The 20,152-nt window shown below is 41.9% G+C and overlaps 1 protein-coding gene across 1 annotated transcript in view; it reads right to left on the minus strand.

Moving 5' to 3' along the window:
• The window catches only part of TPD52 (tumor protein D52), a 124,990-nt gene extending 107,491 nt beyond the window's left edge, over positions 1 to 17,499 (minus strand). The window contains exon 1 of the mRNA XM_064390043.1: positions 17,381 to 17,499. The gene's annotated coding sequence lies outside the window, so the exon portion shown is untranslated. The remainder of the gene's footprint in view (positions 1 to 17,380) is intronic.
• Positions 17,500 to 20,152: the final 2,653 nt, after the last annotated feature.

The raw sequence follows: 20,152 nt of genomic DNA on the forward strand, positions 1-20,152 counted from the left end.
TTGTGCTCTCCACCAAGCTCACCTGTTTGATTCAACCATCAGAAGTCACTAGGGAGGATCTCATGCCCACTCAAATTCAGTTCTCTCCTCTTCCTGGTAATTTATTTATACTGGGTTGTGCAGGAAAATAATTTTGCATCAAGTCATATATCCTTGTATCAAGTGTGCTCAAAGCAGGCAGAGAGAGGGCTGAAGGAAGGTGATGGCAGGGACACGCAGACATAGACAGGATCACACAAATTTGCTTCCCTTGAAATGGTGGCAAGTTTCCTGTTGCATACTGGTAGAGAAACAGATGGAAAAAACCATCAGATAGGCTTGGCATTTGATTGCTCCTTAGCTTCCAGGGCTGTCACACCCAGCAGTGACTCCATGGGGTGCCATTTCCTCTGGGAGGGCTCCTGATGCCAGCTGAAATGCCTCACAGCTATCTGACAAAAGGTGTTGAAGTGGTGCAAAATCCTTCTGCCAGTTCAAGTATGCTCAAAAGAGGTTTGAAGGAGAAGTTTTATCCCTAAAGGCTTTCTTTTCATTTTTCTTTCTTTTTTTTTTTTTTTTTTCCTGATCAGGTTATCCGTCCTTGTCCAGATGGCATTAACATTACTGGGTAATTCAACACAAAAACAATCATGAGTTCACAGCAGACCTGCAATAGGGTCATTAGTGGGTGGCTATCCACAGCTTTAACCAGAGCACCTCCATGTCCTGACATACTCTGTGATGTCTCTATGTGCAGTGAACTCAGTAGTCACAAGAAATAAAATCTTATTTCAAGCTCTTCCAACAATTGCCACCTTCACCTTCAGCAGGTTGCTGAATCTCTTTGTGTCCCTCTTCTAACCAGAAAAATGGGAATAATGCTTACTTTTCCATGTAATGAGGTAGGAAGCATTGCTACTTGTACATGTACAAACTCTTACCTCCTCAGTATTAACTCACATCTATTATTCTGTTCAGGAGCATTATGTTAGTCTCAAGTGTTGCAAAAATTTTTGCTTCTGCTGTTACCTGTATAGGAGTAGATCAGGATTAACTTCCCTGAAGTTAATAATAAAACCAGGATGATTAAATGCAGAATGAAACACTCCCAGTAATGAAACACCCCAGACACACTCTCACAGGAGCTGAACTTTCTTGAGCTGTTTTCAGAATCTTTACAAACTCCAAAAGATAAGTGGTTTATGTTTTCAGTCCTTTGGGAACCTGTACAGATCTAACACTGCTGAATCTAGGTGTTCAGCAGTGTGAGCTTAATTTTCTAACCTGGAGAGCAGTTAGGTTTCCAATTTGGGGTTTTACTCCCCTGCACAGACACTTGAATCTCATTAAAGAACATGGAATCTACAGTAAGAAATGTGAATAACAAATGTTACACAGTGAGTTCAGACAAGGCCAGAAAATGACTGTGAAAGTGAAATTAATGGGCTTTTATGTTTTCCCCAACAAGTTCTGGAACCTGTATCCTGGGTGCATAAGCACAGCATCACCAGCAGGGCAACAGAGGGGACTGTCCTGCTCTGCTCTGGTGTGGCCTCACCCTGAATATTGTGTACAGTTTTGGGCACCACAACATAACAGTATAAGGCTACTGGAGAGTGTCCAAAGGAAGGCCATGAAGATGGTGAGGGGCCTTGGGGGGAAGCTGAATGAGGAGAGGCTGAGGTCACTTGGGCTGCTCAGCCTGGAGAAGAGGAGAGAGCTCATTGCAATCTGCAGCTTCCTCATGAGAGCAAAAGGAAGGGGAGGCACTGATCTCTTCTCTCTGATGCCCAGTGACAGGACCCAAGGGAATGGCCTGAAGTTGTGTCAGGGGATCTTTAGGTTGGGTATTAGTAAAAAATTCTTCCCCCAGAGGGTGTTTGGGCACTGGAATAGGCCCCCCCCAGGGAAGTGATCACAGCACCAACCCTGGCAGAGTTCAAGAAGTGTTTGGACAATGCTCTCAGGCACATGTTGTAATGTGCAGGGGGTGGAGCTGTGCAGGGCCAGGAGCTGGGTTTGGTAATCCTTGTGGGTCCCTTCCCACTCAGTTTATTCTGTGTTCCTATGAAGAATCTTTCACACTATTTACCACTCATGAAGACCACACACCGAATGCATCCAGCCACTTCATCTCTACCACATCTATCTGACTCAGCTGTTGCTGTGTGACAGGGACAGTTCCAAACACAGAGTCCTTCCTTCACTGTACAAAGCACCAGCTCCAACATCTTCTCTGTCCATGTAACCGTGCTGTCTGAGGTCAAGCAGTCCTGTGGCACTTCCCAGGTTTCATATGCTGCTTTTATCATCCAAAACATGCCTGGCAGAACAATGTTATGGTGCATTCAGCCTCTCAACATGAGGAAGATATAAAACTTCAGATTTAGCTGCAGATATATTACATTGCCTCAGCGAGCTGAAACATAATAAGTAAATCTTATATATATGGTTCCCACTTCTTACAGATCTTGAATAGTTTGTTGGTTTTTGTTGCACTTAAATGTGTATTAAATTCTCTCTGTAACATTCTTCTGTCTTTTGTAGACTTCCAGGACAGCCTGAAGTTCAATAAAAATTTCTGTTTTGGTCTAAGGTGGATTTCCTTTCAAAGCATGCATTATCTTCTGGGAAAAAACCCCAGGTAGTCTGTAGCTCTGGACTCTGCATGTCAGAAAGAAGTGCTCAGGACATGCAAGAGGAGCGAGGCAGCTTCAGAGCACGGGTACATGCAGAGCAAGCATGGCCACACAACAAGGAGAGCAAACTTTGAGGATGACTAATACCAAATAGCTTTGAGAAAAAACTGTAGCCTCTGGTTACTGAGACCAATCCAAACCTGTCAGGGACAAAAAAAATGGCTCCAGGAGAGCCTTATACTATCCCTCTGTATAAGTGGCCACAGCACAGGCTAAGGGCAGAAGACAGCGAGCCAGTCATGTAGGAAGGATTTAGCTCCAAATGCAGTGGGGATCCTGGCTGCTATGCAGCTCGGAGACCACTGCTGTAGCAACACCAACAGCATTTCATTCAGCTTCTGCTGCTGCCAAGAATTTAGGTTGCAAACTACTTTTCTCTCACCCTCCCTCAGCTGCAATCCAGGCTTGGCTCCTTCTGCACCGTGGCTGCCAGGATACTGATCTGCAGGACCCTGAGCTCCCCCTCCACTGGAACACCCCACCTTGCTGCAGTGCCTTTGCACAGGCTCCCACTGCAGCCACCCCAGCCAGCCCCCATTTCACCCAGGAGGGGAATGAGTGCAGGGCAGTGCCAGGTTCCTCCAGCCGGCTGCGGCTGCACTGCGGCAGAGCACGGATCATCCCCTTAGTGCTGCCCCAGGCACCCCAGAATCGTTGCCTTATAAAGACCATTTTGTCTGTGGCTCATGCTCATGCCCTGTATACAAAAAGAGAAATTGAAATGTTCCAGGCTCTGCTGTCATCTTCTGAGCAAAGCAGTAATATATGGACCTGTGACTCCTTCTCACCAAATCCGCTGCAGAGGCTGAGCTCCTCTCTTCAGCTGCCACACTGGCCAGGGTGGCACCAGTCTGGTGAGCCAGCTGCCATGGTGAGCTGCCACCAGCCTGGTGAGCCAGCATCCCAGAGACTCCCTGGGATGGCTTTGCTCAGCCTCAATTGCTGCCATTGATATTTTTCCCTAAGATAATGGTTGGCTGAGGGTCTTCATAAGAAAAGGTCTCAAATTCCTGGCACCATATTGTCTTTACAACACACAGACCATTTTTACAGCCCTGTTAACCACCACTTTGTCAGCTACTTGGTGTTAAAACCATACAGTTTGGTGAAGAGAACTATAAGGAAGATGACCTCAAAGTCTCAGCCAGGACGGTTCACATCTTTGCACTTAAAAAACTGCAAGAATGCTGAAGACCAGAGTTTCACCCTCAACAACTCAGTATGTATTTCATGGCAAGAGAAGGGCAGCACAGCAGGAGGTTGGACATGCTGGACCTCAAATTGTAACTCACTAAAACAGCTCTGAGCAGCAAAATGGCCACTGCTACTGAGAGAAATCAATTTGGCATAATTTCTCTTCAAAACAGTGTCACAACTCAGGCTGTGGCACAGGGAGGTGGGATTGGATAACTCTCACTCTCCTGACATTACAGGGGAAAATCAGGCTCAAGGGCCTTATGATTTTCCAGTGACAAATATCATTAAACTCTTCCTTTGTTTACAGGAACTCTGGGCAACACCTGTTTTGTACACAAGAGTGTGTGTCTACTGGTGGTAAAGGAATCCCTCTGTCCTATCGATCTGTTGCCATCCACTCCAGATAAGAAAACCTTTGAAGTATGACTTAAACCTCTCTCTAAGCAGAAATTTAGACTAAATATGTATTATTCCTTTAGACTTATTACTGCATCCTGCATTAAGTTCAAATTATACAAGTAGTGACCACTTCTATTTACAGAAGGGGAAGTTGATCAGGAAAAATTTCTTTTTTTTTTTTTTTGGCTACAGTAGCCCTTCTGACAAAAATATGCTAAAAGTTTTATATCAGCTGATTTGTGTTGAAAGCCCAGCTTTAGCTACAGGCTTACGTTAACAGATTCTTCTTGAAGTCATTCTTGTTAGTCCATCAACACTGTATTTCCTCATCAAAGATGATTGACAGCATACACTGCTGTAACATCCCAGATGATCTCTTCTCTCATTCCCAGGCAAGGCTGGGACAGACACCTGCCATACAGAGAAATGAGGAACCAAAGACCATCACAGCTCACCACACTTTCCTGTGTTGCTTTTGTTTTACCAGACAAATGGGGACTTTTCGTGCCTAAGTCTAAGATTTGGCCATCAACAATTTATAAAAGTATGTAATGACAAGACAGGGGGAACAGATTCAAACGGAAAGAGAGTAGGTTTAGATTAGAGATTAGGAAGAAATTCTTTACTGTGAGGGTGGTGAAGCACTGGAGCAGTTGCCCAGAGAAGTTGTGGCTGTCCCACCCCTGGAAGTGTTCAAGAACAGGTTGGACTGGGCTCTGAACATCCTGGTCTAGTGGAAGGTGCCCCTGCACATGGAGGGGGGTTGGAACCTGATGGTCCTTAGGGTGCCTTCCAACATAAGTGATTCTTTGATTTTATAATCTCCCACCCATTCCCTAGTGTGCAAGAGAGGTGAGCAGGACAGTCCTTTAGGGACTCCTGTGGGATGGCAGACAGAAAGCAGAGAGAATAAACCTGCAATGCACATGTAGGGAGAGAAGCTCTTGACATGACATACCCTAAATATACTGCAGACCTACAAATACTGAATTTGGGATAAAAACATATATTTTATATATATTATATTTCTTTAAGCTATTTGTATATATACATACACACATATATAAACATAGAAGAGTCAACACTTTAAGGCCACTTACCACAGATTAACTACTTGGTTCAGTGCCCTCAGAAGATCTATGTCATCTGGAGCAATATGAAGGAGAGAATCAAGACAAAAAAAAAAAGCTCTTGACTTAAACCTGGATTTAAATTATTTTTCTCTACAAAGCAGGCATGTGTGCTCTGCTGCCCAGCAAAAGACCCAAAACAAATTCTGAAGGACAAAGGAGGTAAACAAACGGCAGTTTAAATTAGCAAACCACAGACTGATACACAGCATATGCAGCTAGAGCAAAAGTGAAAGCTCAGGGAGAGGCTTCGCAAGGCAAGAAGATTGTTTTGCCAGAAGATAAGCATAAAGACTTGCCTGCAGCCTGGAAACAGGCTCAGATCAGCAGTACCCAGCTCCCCACAGCTGCTGTATTTACAAGACTAAAATTATTTTCTGCAAAAACTTCAGGCAGGTTGTTCTGGTATCTGCAGTCACCATGCAGACTTTGTGAAGAAAATCCAGGTGTGCTGCTATAGACCACCAATACAGAGTGTGGGGAACAGTTATTTTGGGAAAGAAATGCTTGTAGTCATTTCAGCAAGTGGGAAGGGTTTAAAAACATGGATTTGGTAATAGGGACTCCATTCAGTTACATAAATAAGTAATTTATTTCCTTCAGAGTGCCCTACAGACCCCATCTACTCCTCCCATAGGGCATGGCTGTCCTGTAGACCCTGTGCTTTATCCATCAGTGCAACTGGATTTCTCACATGCCAGTTAGGACACCCTGGGTACCAGCAAAATAATCCTGATCCCTTGGTGTCAGGAGCAGAGCACTTACCATAGCCAGACAGGCCCATGAGGACAAGAAAAAACAATACTAAATACAAGCATAGAAGTTATGGGGGAAAAACCCCACAAATTTACAAGAAGGAGATGAATAGCAAATGGATAAAATTTTGCTACTACCAATTGTGACTTGAAAAATGTTAGAGCAAATACCAGAATACAATGTTGTGTACACTACTGTTCTAGAAAAAGTATTTGTACTGAGGTATGCAGATTTGTCCCTTGACCACGACCTGGGCTCACAGAGCTGTGATGGGAGGCACAAGCCCCAGCTGGAGGCCAGTCTGGGGGTGCCCCAGGGGTCCTGGGGTACCTGCTCCAGCTGACCCCACTTTGACCACACAGTTTGCAGAGAGGCTGTCTGGTCTGTGATTGCATGTGGAAAAAATTTACTCGCTGTCTCTAAGTTATGATTTCTTCTATCCAGAAACATGACACAGCTGATGAGCATATAACCAACGTCACAGTCAAGGTATTTGCCAGAAATAGCTCACTGATAATGGCAGTGGTAGACAATGGACCACAGCTTACAAGTGTAAAAGTCAAAGCCTTTGCAAATCATGCAAACATTTTACTTCAAATGCAGGATATTCACCATGCAAGTATGCTGTGGATAGTAGTGCTACAACAGCTATTTAAACAGGTTATAGCATGCAGATTTTAGGGAAGCCAAATGTTTTGTGAAAAATAACTAAAAATATATAGAAGAGCTCATGTGAATGATAGAAAATAAAAGAAGACTCAAGTGCCAACAGCCTATAAAACAGCCTTAAGAAAATCTGGAGTGAGTTATATCAGAGGAATGTCTGTGAAGAGAGGAAAAGAGAGGGAACACAACCACACAGAGAAACTTCATTAGTGCAGGTCATGGAGATGGACTAGTTAGGAATGTAAGATGGGATATATTAACAAAAGACATTATCTAGCTAAGGGAAAGGTGGACATAAGAGGGAGGGAGGGAGGGAGGGAGGGAGGGAGGGAGGGAGGGAGGGAGGGAGGGAGGAAGGAAGGAAGGAAGGAAGGAAGGAAGGAAGGAAGGAAGGAAGGAAGGAAGGAAGGAAGGAAGGAAGGAAGGAAGGAAGGAAGGAAGGAAGGAAGGAAGGAAGGAAGGAAGGAAGGAAGGAAGGAAGGAAGGAAGGAAGGAAGGAAGGAAGGAAGGAAGGAAGGAAGGAAGGAAGGAAGGAAGGAAGGAAGGAAGGAAGGAAGGAAGGAAGGAAGGAAGGAAGGAAGGAAGGAAGGAAGGAAGGAAGGAAGGAAGGAAGGAAGGAAGGAAGGAAGGAAGGAAGGAAGGAAGGAAGGAAGGAAGGAAGGAAGGAAGGAAGGAAGGAAGGAAGGAAGGAAGGAAGGAAGGTTACACAATGATTGTTCAGCCTATGACAGATTCTTGGAAAAGCGAAGAACTCACCTTCCCACTGGGTGAAGAAGATAAAGACAGGACAGAAAATACTCAGATTCAAAAATAAAGTGGGGTTTTTCAATGGCAAGACTCTGGAACAGGAAAGGTGTAGAAGAACTTGTCCATGCTGAAGAAAACATGTCACAGGACACATGGCCAGGTTCATCTTTGCGTTTGAACTGAGATGGCCACAAAACTGAGACGGTGTCTGGGGAGTATCTCAATTGTTGGAGGAGCAGGGACACAGGAATCTCTTCCTGACACAGATCTTATAGCAAGGATCCCTTGCTGGGGACAGACTGAGACTGTTACACTGACTACCTACTGAAGACTTTATTAGAATTTTGCTGGATATGGGACCAGGACAACCCACTAAAACACGAAGGGTAAAATATTTGACATAGGTTATAAATAGAACAGGAGATCAGACAGTAAAGAAAAAATAACAGCCAAAAATGTAGCAATATGCATGCATATTACAGAAGACTGAAAACAAAAGAAAAGCCTTGGAAAAAGAGCGGAAGAAAGGCAGAAACAATTTTGTGAAGATAACAAACATCATTGTTAGCAACCTAAGTATCACTATCTTCATCAACCAAAAATAAAAGCCTAACCAAACCTGTGAAGATGGATTTGATTTGAAGAATTAGGCACCAGTGTGAAGCCTGGACTTCCTCCAGCTCCATTCAACAGCCAAAGGTGTCAGCAAGATGAAAAACAGGAACCAGTCAATGCTAAGGAGTGTCACAGATGCCAGAATGTGAAACAAGAAGACTGAAGACAAGGAATCACAACAAGACACACAAAGTCTATAACCAGCTACTCTGCCTACCCAAGGTCACCACGTTATTTGCAGGAAATTCTAGGACAAGCATGTTGAGGGAGAATTCTATACAGAAATTTTTCTAGTATGTGGGATCATCTAAAAGGAGTTGAACCACAAGTGGTCTGATTCAATGGCCAAAATTCTTATTGAGAGGCGTGGCATTCTGCTTGTGGCCACACATCTCCAGTGGACACCAGATGCTGGATGCCACAGATAAAATATTATTTGCCAGCTTTGCTGAAGACATTCTGCAAGAGCCCACAGCAAAAAACAAAAAACAAAAACAAAAAAGGCAAAAAACAACCAAGACAAAACAAAAAAACCCAACAAAACTAAAAAATGGGAGGGGAAGATATTACAGCAGCTAAAGTGTAGTTAGTTGTTGTGAGAGATCTTGTCTACCCCTGCTGATCCCAGGGCAGAAGGTTCCAAGTGCACCAGTGTTTGCTGACACACTCTGCAGGCTCATCACACCTCTATTCTCCCTGCTGTCCTCCATGGATCCAGACAGGAACCAGACCTGTTCCTGCATGTAACTACCCTGGTATCTCATAAGGATTTAAATCTGACATCCGGGACAGGAAGGGGATGTGTCAGCAGTGATACCTGACCTCTGAAGGCAAGTCACATGGGTTTGCTGGTGATGTGACAGACTGAAGACATCTGATGCAGGTTGTAAGATTTTTGTCCATACTAATTCCCAGCTTTGGCGTAGGGTTATAACCTCTAAGAAGTGCAGTTCCAATGTCCTGAAAATTTGACAGAGTTGACAGCACCCTCAGAACTCCCAGGCAAACCATGTAATTCCATCATCTATTGTTGCAGGAGGCTACTAGGAGCACCTTCCCAGCACAGGAGCAGGTTGCTGCTGCTGCCTGGAGGGTTGGCAAGTCAGATGTGGATATAACAGTAAAACATAAGTCACTTTTTAAAGACATGGAGCTGAAAACTTGCTGTAAACTGTGTAAAAAGCAGCATGTGTGCTTTAACCTGTGATACAGAGTGGGACATTGAGCGATAACATCACAGTAACTTAGTGAACTTTCTTGCCTTTGAATGCATAACTGAAACAGAACACTCAAATTTGCAATTTTATTCTTCCTGAACATAACAGTAGGACCATAGTAAGAGCTATTTGTTATCATCAACAACAATGCCCAAGGGTTTGTGTATTTGGAGGGGAAGAAGAGCAGGGCCTAGCTAAGAGGCCAGCAGTCCTCTTCTCCCCATGAGCACTACCTGGTTTAACACACTCTCCAGGCCATGTAACACTAGAATATTCTGTGCCTGAGCTTCCAGCTCCAACAAGAGCTGTGCCTAGCTGCAGGTCAAGGTACTCAGTCTGCATCTGTGTCTCTTGGGTTGCACACATCAGCCAAAAAGCCTTCTGGTATTAAGTGCAAAACCACCTTTGCTGATAGATGAAGGAACAAGAGTAGGAAACTTTGTATGTTTTTATTGCCTGTATAACTTAACAATATGACTATTTTTTTTTTTTTAAGATGAGAGTAAAGGCCAAATTGATATTAGAAGATTTGCAGGAACATTCAGCAATGACTCTTCCAGAAGTCTGAGGCAACATTTGCACTGTGTAAAATCCTACTATAACTGAGGCTCATTTCCAGATTAGTTATGAAAAATACAATTTAGATTAGATTTTAAGTAGCAGTCATGGGTTACTGTAGCTCATTGTAGGTAGTTCTGTCTTGAAAACATGGCACAAACATCAATTAACTAATTCACTTGAAAGAGTAGAAAAATTCACAAGCAAATCTGTAAATAGAGAAATATAACCAAATAAGGCTAGTGGTGATGTTTTGGCCAAGAATTTCAGAAAGAAAAAAAAAAAGAAGACATGTTTCTGTAACAGCCCTTTGAGCAATATGGTAACTCTCAATAATATTCACTGATTTCTTCAGGCACGCTTCTAGAAATACTAGAAAGTCATACTTTTTCTAATCACAAATCTTTCAGTCTACTTGCCTTCATACTACAGCTTTTTTTTTTCTTTAACCTTTTACTTGCAAAGTTAACAGTTGCTCACAAAAAAGGTTTAATATATTCAAGATTCAAATAGTTCATACCAACAGAGTTAATCCTGCATTTTTGTTTTCCCACATGAACATTTGTTTGTGCCTTCCATGTCTGTTGTAGATTTAAAATATTGGCTTTGATACAAAACATGCATTATTTATAAAAAAGTGGACAAGAGGCAAGTTGCTAGTATACTTCCTGAGCTATTACACACCATATTATGGAAATATTACTGAAATGCCCTATTTCACACTCAGATCAGCTTCAGAAGCATTTAATACCTGAGAAAAGTTAAGTGATAGGTTTATGCAAAACTTGTCAAGGTAGATTTGTTCTACATAAAGCTAAATTCAGACTTCCTTCAGGAAATGGGGAAGTGTCATTATTCCTTTTCACCCTGTTTTATGATCCCAAAAACAGTTGATATTCCTGCATTTCTTTCATTATAAAAGCACTTAGTAATCACCAAGGAAAAGACTTCAGCAAAAGGCAAGACACAAATTTGTTAAAGTGCGCTCAGAGGAGGCTACAGAGGTGATCAGAGGGCTGGGGCACCCGTCCTATGCAGACAGACTGAGCTGGGGTTGTTCAGTCTGGAAGAGAGAAGGTTCTGGGGAGACCTTAATGCGGCCTTTCAGCATTCAGAAGTAGCTTATAAAAAAGTTGGTGAGATACTCTTTAGCAATGCCTACGATTGACAGGACAAGAGGCAGCATTTTTAAACTGAAAGAGGTCTAGGCTGGATACCATTAAACACTTCATAATGAGCACTGTGAGACACTTGAAAGGGTTGCTCAGAGAAGTTGTGAACTCCCTGTCTCTGGAAGTGTTCAAGGCCAGGGTGGATGGGCCTTTGAGCAACCTGGTCTAGTGGAAGATGTCCCTGACCACGGCAGGGGGGTTGGAACTGGGCAATCTTTAAGGTCCTTTCAGCCCAAACCATTCTGTGTTTCTCTGAATCTATTAACAGATAGAAATTCTGCTGCAGTTGTATTCATTGTTATACTACTCAAACAAGTTGTTTGTATTTTTCACCAACTGTTATTCTTCTGTACTCAAACATATCAATAGCTGTACTCAACTTTTTACACATTCTGTTTCAAGGTACTGGAGAAGTTTCAAGGTACCTCCTCTTGGTACAGGACATAAGTTCCAAAGCTTTTGCTTAGGAAACATCAGGGTAGAAAATCACATTGAAACAAGGCTAAAACTCTTTGCTTCAAGTCATCTCAGCATTAGACTTCCATTTTCCATTGCCATCTACCTCCACAGTTAGAAAGAGTTTGTTGTTTCCAGTAAAGTTGCCCCATTCTTTCCCACTTTTTGGCAGGACAAACCACATCTTTTACAACATATCAGCCAGAGCAGTCAGAGGGAAACCCTGTGCTGCAGTAAGAGATGTCATTTCTGTCATGATAGAGATATCATGACAGAGTAAAAGACTGCCTATAAAATTTAAATTTTTATTTCCAGAAAGTACAGCTTCCAATGTAGAATGGAAGTTTCTAGCCAGACCTAATCACTTCAAAAACCTAGCCTGCTTTCTTGTCAACATCCGGAAAGCAGTGGATGAAGTACAAAGTTAGTCTCTTCCCATTCCTAAATGCATCTGGAAAACAGATCCTGGGTGAATTATTTGTATATAGACGAGGTAGGAGAGTGCAACCTGTGTTTTCTAGTATTTTCCTTTGTGCAAAGGACTGAGGAGCAGAGAAATTCTTGATTCCAGCTTCATCCCACCTCATGCAGCAGCTAGGGGAGTTTGCCAGGCATTAGTGATGAAATAAATGTCACCCTTAGGTAAGACAGTACTGTACCTCCAAGAAGGCTGGGATTCACTGTCCTGTGTATTAACACAATTTACAACTCAGAATAGTTTTTTGAACCAATTTTGGAAGCAAGCAATTTAAAAGTTGATCTATATTTAGAGCTGTGCCAATAAAGCAATCCAGCTGTACTGAAATATTACCCAAGAAAGCCTCTTGAAGTGAAATCAAGAAATTAGGTTATTTTACAGCCAGCCAGAGCTAGAGTTCATGATTTATAGTAATTTACTCATGGTTCTACAGTCAGGATGCCACTGTGGAAGGAAGAAAACAATAGGAAAATCCAAAACAAGTAGTACCCAATTAAAAAATGGATATATAATGTCTGTTGACCTGAAATGAACATTTAATTCACACCGGTGCCCGTTTTTTAATTGAGTAGAAACAGTAACAGATTCGGTTTTCTGTCACACGCCAGTCTATCCACGTTCTCACCCCATTACAGCAACACCCACTTGCTTTCCAGTAGTGCATTGAGCAACACCTCCTTTGTTCTCTCTTCCTCTGCCCCAGGGGAGACGTTTGTAGGAGGATTTGCTTTGATAATTTGGATGCTTCTCTTTAATGTATATGTTGCAATGTATTTATGTCATAAAGGCAGGTTAAATAACCTTGTTTACATTTGGATGATGATGTTTGCAATTGTCTTAGCTCCTGAGGGAACTAATTCCATACTCTTGGACCAGACTTTAAAAGTTTTTAACCACCTGCATTAAGGAGATACTTTAAGGCCAAGGGGGTAATTTTTTTTTTCATTTTTGTCATGGTTTTTCATCTTGAATTTTAGTCCATCTTCTAGATTACTGGTTTTGAAAACAAGGTGTGTGGACTCAAGGGGCATGAAAGATAATCCACTGGGGTGCACAAAGAAAATGCATTCTGTACCATTAACAAATAATTAAGTTTATCTTTAGCTCTAGTTTTATCTTTATCTTTAGTCCTTCTTTAGTTTTAATTTTTTCTGTTTTCTAACATGCATAATATATCATTATGACATTAGATATATATATAATTTATAAATAAAAAATACAAATATATTGGGAATTATGCTCAAAGTTTTTTTAGTGATAGGGGTACACTACCAAAACCTTTTGAAACCACTGTCCTAGAGAGCCCTATCTATCCCCTAATGATAGTGCACCCTAATAACATTGATATCCCAGATTTCGATCAGTATTTATAAACCAATGGAAAAAACCTCTAATATAACCACCAAGCATGCTTTTAAAACTGCTGCTGTTGTGGAGAGTTGCTACAGCCTTCCTGTTCCACATGGATTTCCTTGGTGCCAAGAATCCCCAGCAGAAATAGCATGTAGCTGTGCTGTAACCAAGAGGTGTAAGAAATATGAGAATAGAGCACAACAGATCTGCGAACACAGGAGTCTCCTGGCCAGGAATGACTCAATATTGCTGCCCTCATGAGCTGCTTCTAGAGTACCAGCACAAAACCCAGAATTGCTCCCAAACTGTAGACTGAACTGACTGTGGGTTTGTGCATTCCCACCAAGGAAACTGCAGTGGACAGTTAATTCTTCAAAAGTAATTTCTCTGAGAACCACTTCTGTCTTCCAGAGTCTTCTGGTTCAAGAGCTGATACCTTTATGTCCTGTCCTTGAAAGCACAATGGAACTGTTGATGTGAGTGTTGATTTGACACAGGCTGGGTGACCTGTGCTAAGTGCATTAGCATTAGCACCTGGTTTTGAATATGTAGCCTCCCTAGATTAAATCAAATTATTACAAAGGCACTAGCTTTGAAAATACACACACAGAGATGTGTCTGCAAGACTTTTGCTGAAGTAGCCACTTTGATTTAATCTCAACAGTACTATACCTTAACCCATTCTCTGCCACACAAAAACAATTAGATATTTTCCAGTTTATTCACACCTTCCAGAAAAGCCTTGTATTATACTGAGGTAAGCCTGAAGTTTTCCCGACTAAACCAGGTTTTCACAAAGCATCAGAGTTCACACTTTAGCAGTACTATAAAAATGGGGGGATGTGGGAGGGGAGGAGTTCCTAGAGAAAACAAGAGATGCCTTTTTGAAATGCCAATTTAGCAACAATGTTCCCAACAGAACATTAAGATGTAGCAGATTAGGACAACTGCTTGTCCATACCACAAAGAAGAGGAAGAGGAGGGAAAAAAAGGATGTTGAGCAAGAACAATTCAGGGTGGCACCCGAGGTGCTGATGCTTCTAAGACACACTTCAGGTCCATGCCACAGAGAAGGGAACAGCGACTAATATTTCAGCAACCTTTTCCCAGGCCTTAAGGGAGTGTCCAAGATAACAATGGGCATTCCTACTAGGATTCTGATCCAGATCAGGGAATGCATTAGGTGTAAGGTCACCAACACTGAAAGTGGGAGCCCCTTGTAGCACTGTGTGTGGCGAGAAATGTTTTGGCACAGCTGAGAGCTTTGATGGTTTGGCTTTGGGAAAATCAATGTCAGGGAGAAGGATGGCACGAGGGCAGTGCAGAGGCAGCCAGCATTGCTGTGCAGTCCTTCCCTTGCTTGCACTAGCCTGCTTTGGGAAAACAGAAAGAAAAGGCAGCATTAGCTCAGGGAATGGCTAGTGAAGTTGGCAGGGGATATTTCTAAGGACAAAATGGAGTGTCAGGGTCTCGAGCCCACTTTCATCTTCCTGAGGGTTTGGCTGTCTGGGCTGAGGGCCAGCTCAGAGACACTGCAGGTGGTGACCTTGAGGAAAACTCTTACTGAAAGTAGAGCAGGGTGGCATCAGCCAGGGCTGCCCCTCCTTCTCCTGGAACCTGCATCAAAGTTGATTCTCTTCACTTTCCTCTTCCCTTTGGACTCTGCCTGTGTTTTGCTGCAGTAGCACTGCAGCCATGCCTGTGCATTGCTTGCCAGACTGTCAGAGAAAAATATTTGCACAACTTTGTCTGGCATTGGCAACAGCAGAAATTGCAACATCTATACTGTGTTCAGCACCATTAACATTTGAGAGTGCTAGCCCTGTTCCTTACGGGCCTGGCATTACCATTTTTGCTGGCACATTTCACTCAGTTTTAGGAATTTTGATTTAAATTTGATTTTCTGAGTGAATAAAGCTATTCTATATACAATATTCTAAGGAATCTTTTTAATTCCCTTCAGCAAATACAGTTATAATTATGGTTGCTGTATAGAATTGCAGGATTAGCAAAGTATGCCAGTAATTAATTGGCTTGTATAGCTTCTTTATCTCCTCCCAAGAAAGGAATCCACAAACATTGTCCTACAAGAAGGACATTTCAATAAGAACAATTTTCAAATTCATTCCTGTTTAACACTGTGTGGACTAACTCCACCCAGCTGAGATTCTGCAGCCCCTGATAAGTGTTAATAACTGCTCAGTAATTAATATAAGGCGGGCTGAATGGATATGCTTTCCGTGAACTTTGGTAACTTAAGATAGAGAGTACCATTGGTCCACTAACAGATTTTGAAGTAGGAAAATTGTGTAAGATTATCCAGAAAACCAAGAATTGGATAGTTGTATAAAAAGAGAGGGATACATTGGATTACCCAAAGTTAGCAGTCAGTGTTAGGAGGAGGCTGTAACCTGACTGAAGGGGCACTGATCAAAGTCACAGGGAAAATGCAGTTGCTTAAGTACCCAGAAGGACTTTGTTCCCTTCCTGATTAGAGAGTATCTTTGACAGCTCATTCACTGCCTGATAAAGCACATCCATCCAAGCTGCAGACTGAAAAATACAGGACTACTATGGAGGCCCACCAAAGAAAAGACATGAAAGAACAAAAATGTACTATTTTTTCAGTCAGGCAAAGGTTGAAAACCAGATGTTTTCAGAACTGATCACTGTTCAGAAGAAACTCCTAACCCAGACAGACAAAAGGATCAGAAACCTGTGAATCAGAAGGAATAAAAAATCTTAGGTATAAACATGCTAAATTACTTTAAAAGAGGTTGAAGCTAAGTGGAAATGCCCTGCATTTGTGAAGATTAAACTGGTCATAGCTGTAGCCGTAGGAATTAAAAAAAAAAAAAAAAAAAAATCCCTTCATCATCTGAGCAGTTGGCCACAATGAATGAGCAGATTTTAGACTCCTGTAGCATGCTTCAGGTAAGGTCTTTCATTTCTACTTCAGAAAAATAATTTTTTAGCAAAATCTTACGTTTTTTCTTCATGGAAGTCATGGAAGCACACGAAAATATCTAGAGGTTCAAGTACTTCATGTTCAAGTACTTCACTGGAAAAAAATCATTTAGGCTGCAAGTGACTGACTGAAACAAAAAGCAGGGCTGTCCTTGTGTATTAAAAAAAAAGAATGGGAAAAAAAGAAACAATAAAAACCAGTTATGTGAAGCTACAACATTAAGATCAGACTAAGCAGAATTTTCCAAAAGAAGAGACAGTTAGTAGTCATAACAACAACAGTGGTAGATAAAGCACAATCACTTCATAAGGATGTTTAGGAACTCCAACATGAAAATACAAGAAAATGTAATCTAAAGAGATTAGGAAAAGACAGTGCAGGGGATCCATGAAAGAAGGGAAAGCACTATGCATCCCATGGGCCTTGCAGGCAAGCTGATGATGCAGCTAGAGGGGAAGGCTCTGCAACAGGAAGGGCACATTTGGAAAGAGGGTGGCAAGGACAGCTCTTCACAGCCAGACAGACAAAACCCCTTTCAGAAGCCTGTGGGCCACTGGACCCCTCTAGGTTTAAGAGTAACAGGAGGTCATTCACATGACCACGAGAAAATGTACAAACTGGGAATGAAGTCTGGAGCCCCCTCCCTGGATGTGAACTTTCACCAGTAGTGTAAAATCAGAGTGACACAGCCCCAGAGCAGACTGTCCCTGGGCCGAGGGGCAGCACTGCCACCCTGCATCCAGGTGCTGCCTGTGCATCTGGCATCCTTGACAGGAACAGCTCAAGTTCAGGATAAGGAAATTATGCATTTAATTTTGCAATAATTGAAATTCACCTATTAGACCTTCTGACATATTTTGTTGAATAAGGCTGCTATTACATCTTACACCTCTGGATGCTTTCAAATTGTTTTGTATTGCCAGAGTGGTATAAAAGAACTTAGCATGAAGGAGATTTAAGCCAGGAATGTCTAACAGGAAAGGCACAGACCTGTTTGGAAGAGCTACAAAACCCATGGTGCAGACAGGAGTAGGTCATGTGCTGGCACTCAGCTCGCAGACAGGTGTGCCGGCTGCTCGGTGACATGATCATTCTTCCAGTTGTTCCCTACCACTCCTCTGCCGAGAGATTCCACCCCCGCAGCTCTGTTGGCAGAAGGAATTAAGTGAGCACTCCCTCGTGTGCTTCCAACAAGTCAGATGGATTAGTCAACAAAGAGGGTATAAACCAACCTGCTCGCTTTGCCTGAAGCAAATGAAAGTGCTCCCAAACAAACCTTTTTACCAGCTGAGCTACAGCTGCATCAGAGGGGAGACACGAAGGTACAACCTGGCAAAACCTTCAAGGGGCATTCACATTTGGTACACACTGGTACACACTGTTATCCAGAGATTTATAAGTAAGCACAAGTTATACCCTCTTACACACACAACACCTGTCCACGTGTATATGTTACTCTTCAGGAAACACAAAGTTGATGCAATTACACTAAAAATTCTTCCACCATGGGCTAAATTAAGGCACATTATCTCATAATTGTTGTGTACTAAGAGCATGCAAGGGAACAGGTATCAGACAATGAATAGTTAGCTTTCATTCATAATACCTTTGTAACCTAAGGTCACAGCGTGTGATTGTGCAAAACTAAGTAATTGACCTGAAAAGATTGTGATTTACCTTTCCAAATATCATTTACAAGGTAATTCCAAGATGAATTATTGCGCAAGCTCAATTTGAGTTCAATTTACCTCAGAAACAGCTGCTGATTTAGTCCAAACATTCTGCTGACACAACCAATGTGAGAGTTTCTACTCATAGGAATTACACGTTCAAGTCTTCTCCAATTGTAATCTGGAGACAAGGATTGTGAAATGACCAGATATGCCTGTGCCAAGCTGGAAAGCAATGAAATTTCAGCACACACAAGTCTTCCCATGGTTTTCAGTGCTCCCTAGGCAGCTGAACACGTGCCACCAAAATCTACTTTGGTATGTGTACTTCAGTGACACCTGAGCGTAAGGAGAACTGCAAACTAAGGATGGCATCAAGGTTTCTGAGTTCTTCCTTCATTTGTATTCTCTTCCTGGTACTTGTGCTGTGGAATAGCAGAGTTCAAACTGCAAAGTGACAGCTTATAATATTTATTTTTTGCCATGATCTATTTTTCCACTTCTGGGGTATCAGGAAAAATGTGCACTTGTTTCTGCCCTGGTAATAAAGCTCCAGTTCCAATCCATTCACTTTCCTGGTTGATTCCCACAGCAGAGAAATGCTTTGAGAGATAGGAGCACCTTCTCTCCTATGAGCCAACTTCCAGTTTACAAAATCCCTCAATATACAGAAGTATTTGAAGTGAAATTTTCACATGGCCAGGAATATAGATTTCATAATACAAAATATCATATTAGTGAGCCTTGAAAGTTCTTTTAAAAAATCTTGAATCCTCCTTACTGAACACCCAATGCAGAGATACAGACTCTAGGGATAGGAAAACAATCCATCAGTTTCAGAAGCTATCTTGGAAGAGTCAGCCCCCTCATGAAAATGTTTCTAAGGTCATAGCAGGAATTGCAGGACACAAATCATTCCAGTTATAACACGCTATTAGTATAAGTGCATTTTTTTTTGAAAGCGCTTATGATTGGTATGGCATGATGTTTCTCATGGCATGATCTATTTCTCACTCATTTCTGTAAGAGTTCAATCAGACTTTAAACACTCTCCTCAGCTGCAACAAAAGGAGACACTGGATGTGTGTTACAAAGTCAATGGCCATGGTGGGGGCTTGGAATTATGTGATACCTATGGTCCCTTTCAACAAAACCATTCTATGATTCTATGGATAACACACAGGCATCAGCCATGCAAGTATGAGAATTTAATCCTCAGAGTCTTGCACAACAGATTTTATCATCTAAAAGCAGAATATCCTACGCTTTTGTGTGGGAGCTTGCAATTTGTTCACTGAAAACCTAATTCAGCAGTATATACAAACACAAATGTAAAAGTTTTGGTAGAGTGAGCTTTAAGTAGTATTAAATATTAAATGCATTATGAAATGCAAGTGATTATATTCATCCACAAAGGAATTTTGTAAACCATTCTACCCAGACATATATACAGCTGGAGTGATGAACAGGATTTATGTGATTCTCGCTCCCTTTTCACAGCATTATGACCATTTATTTTTAAATATCAGACAAAACAAAAATAAGTAACAAGTAATGCCTTCCTGGATGGTGTCCCCTGCACAAAGTACTACCAGTGACTGGCAGTTGCATAGTTATATTTGGATTTCTCCAGATTTGGAGCAAAATGCCACACTGCAATAGTGTATGTAGCCTTGAGGTATCAATTATTAATTCTGTTGTCTTGTGTGAGGCACTGGCTTTTCATTTGCAGGAAGCTGAATCAGTTTATGTTTCTTCCCAACTGAACAGTGGAAGATTTCTACATCTTTCTGTAACACAGGAGAAAGAAGCAGAGAGAGCCAAAGGACTATCAGAGACATAAGGTAAGGAAGCTCCATGTTGTGTCTGGAGAACTAGATTTCTGAATAAAACTGCATTTTCCATCTACAGCCCTAGAATAGTTAACCTCTAAAGATTTCTTACCTACACTCCCATCAAAGAGTGTAAAAGCAAAGATATCCTGGCTGTTGTCCAAATGAATGAACTTTGGCAGTAAACACTACTGACTCTCAAGAGACTGTGACAAATGTATGTTAAAAAATACCAGCAGGTGTATATCAATGGCTATTTT

The sequence above is a fragment of the Passer domesticus genome, chromosome 1 (assembly GCF_036417665.1).
Source record: "Passer domesticus isolate bPasDom1 chromosome 1, bPasDom1.hap1, whole genome shotgun sequence".
Taxonomy (NCBI): Eukaryota; Metazoa; Chordata; class Aves; order Passeriformes; family Passeridae; genus Passer; species Passer domesticus.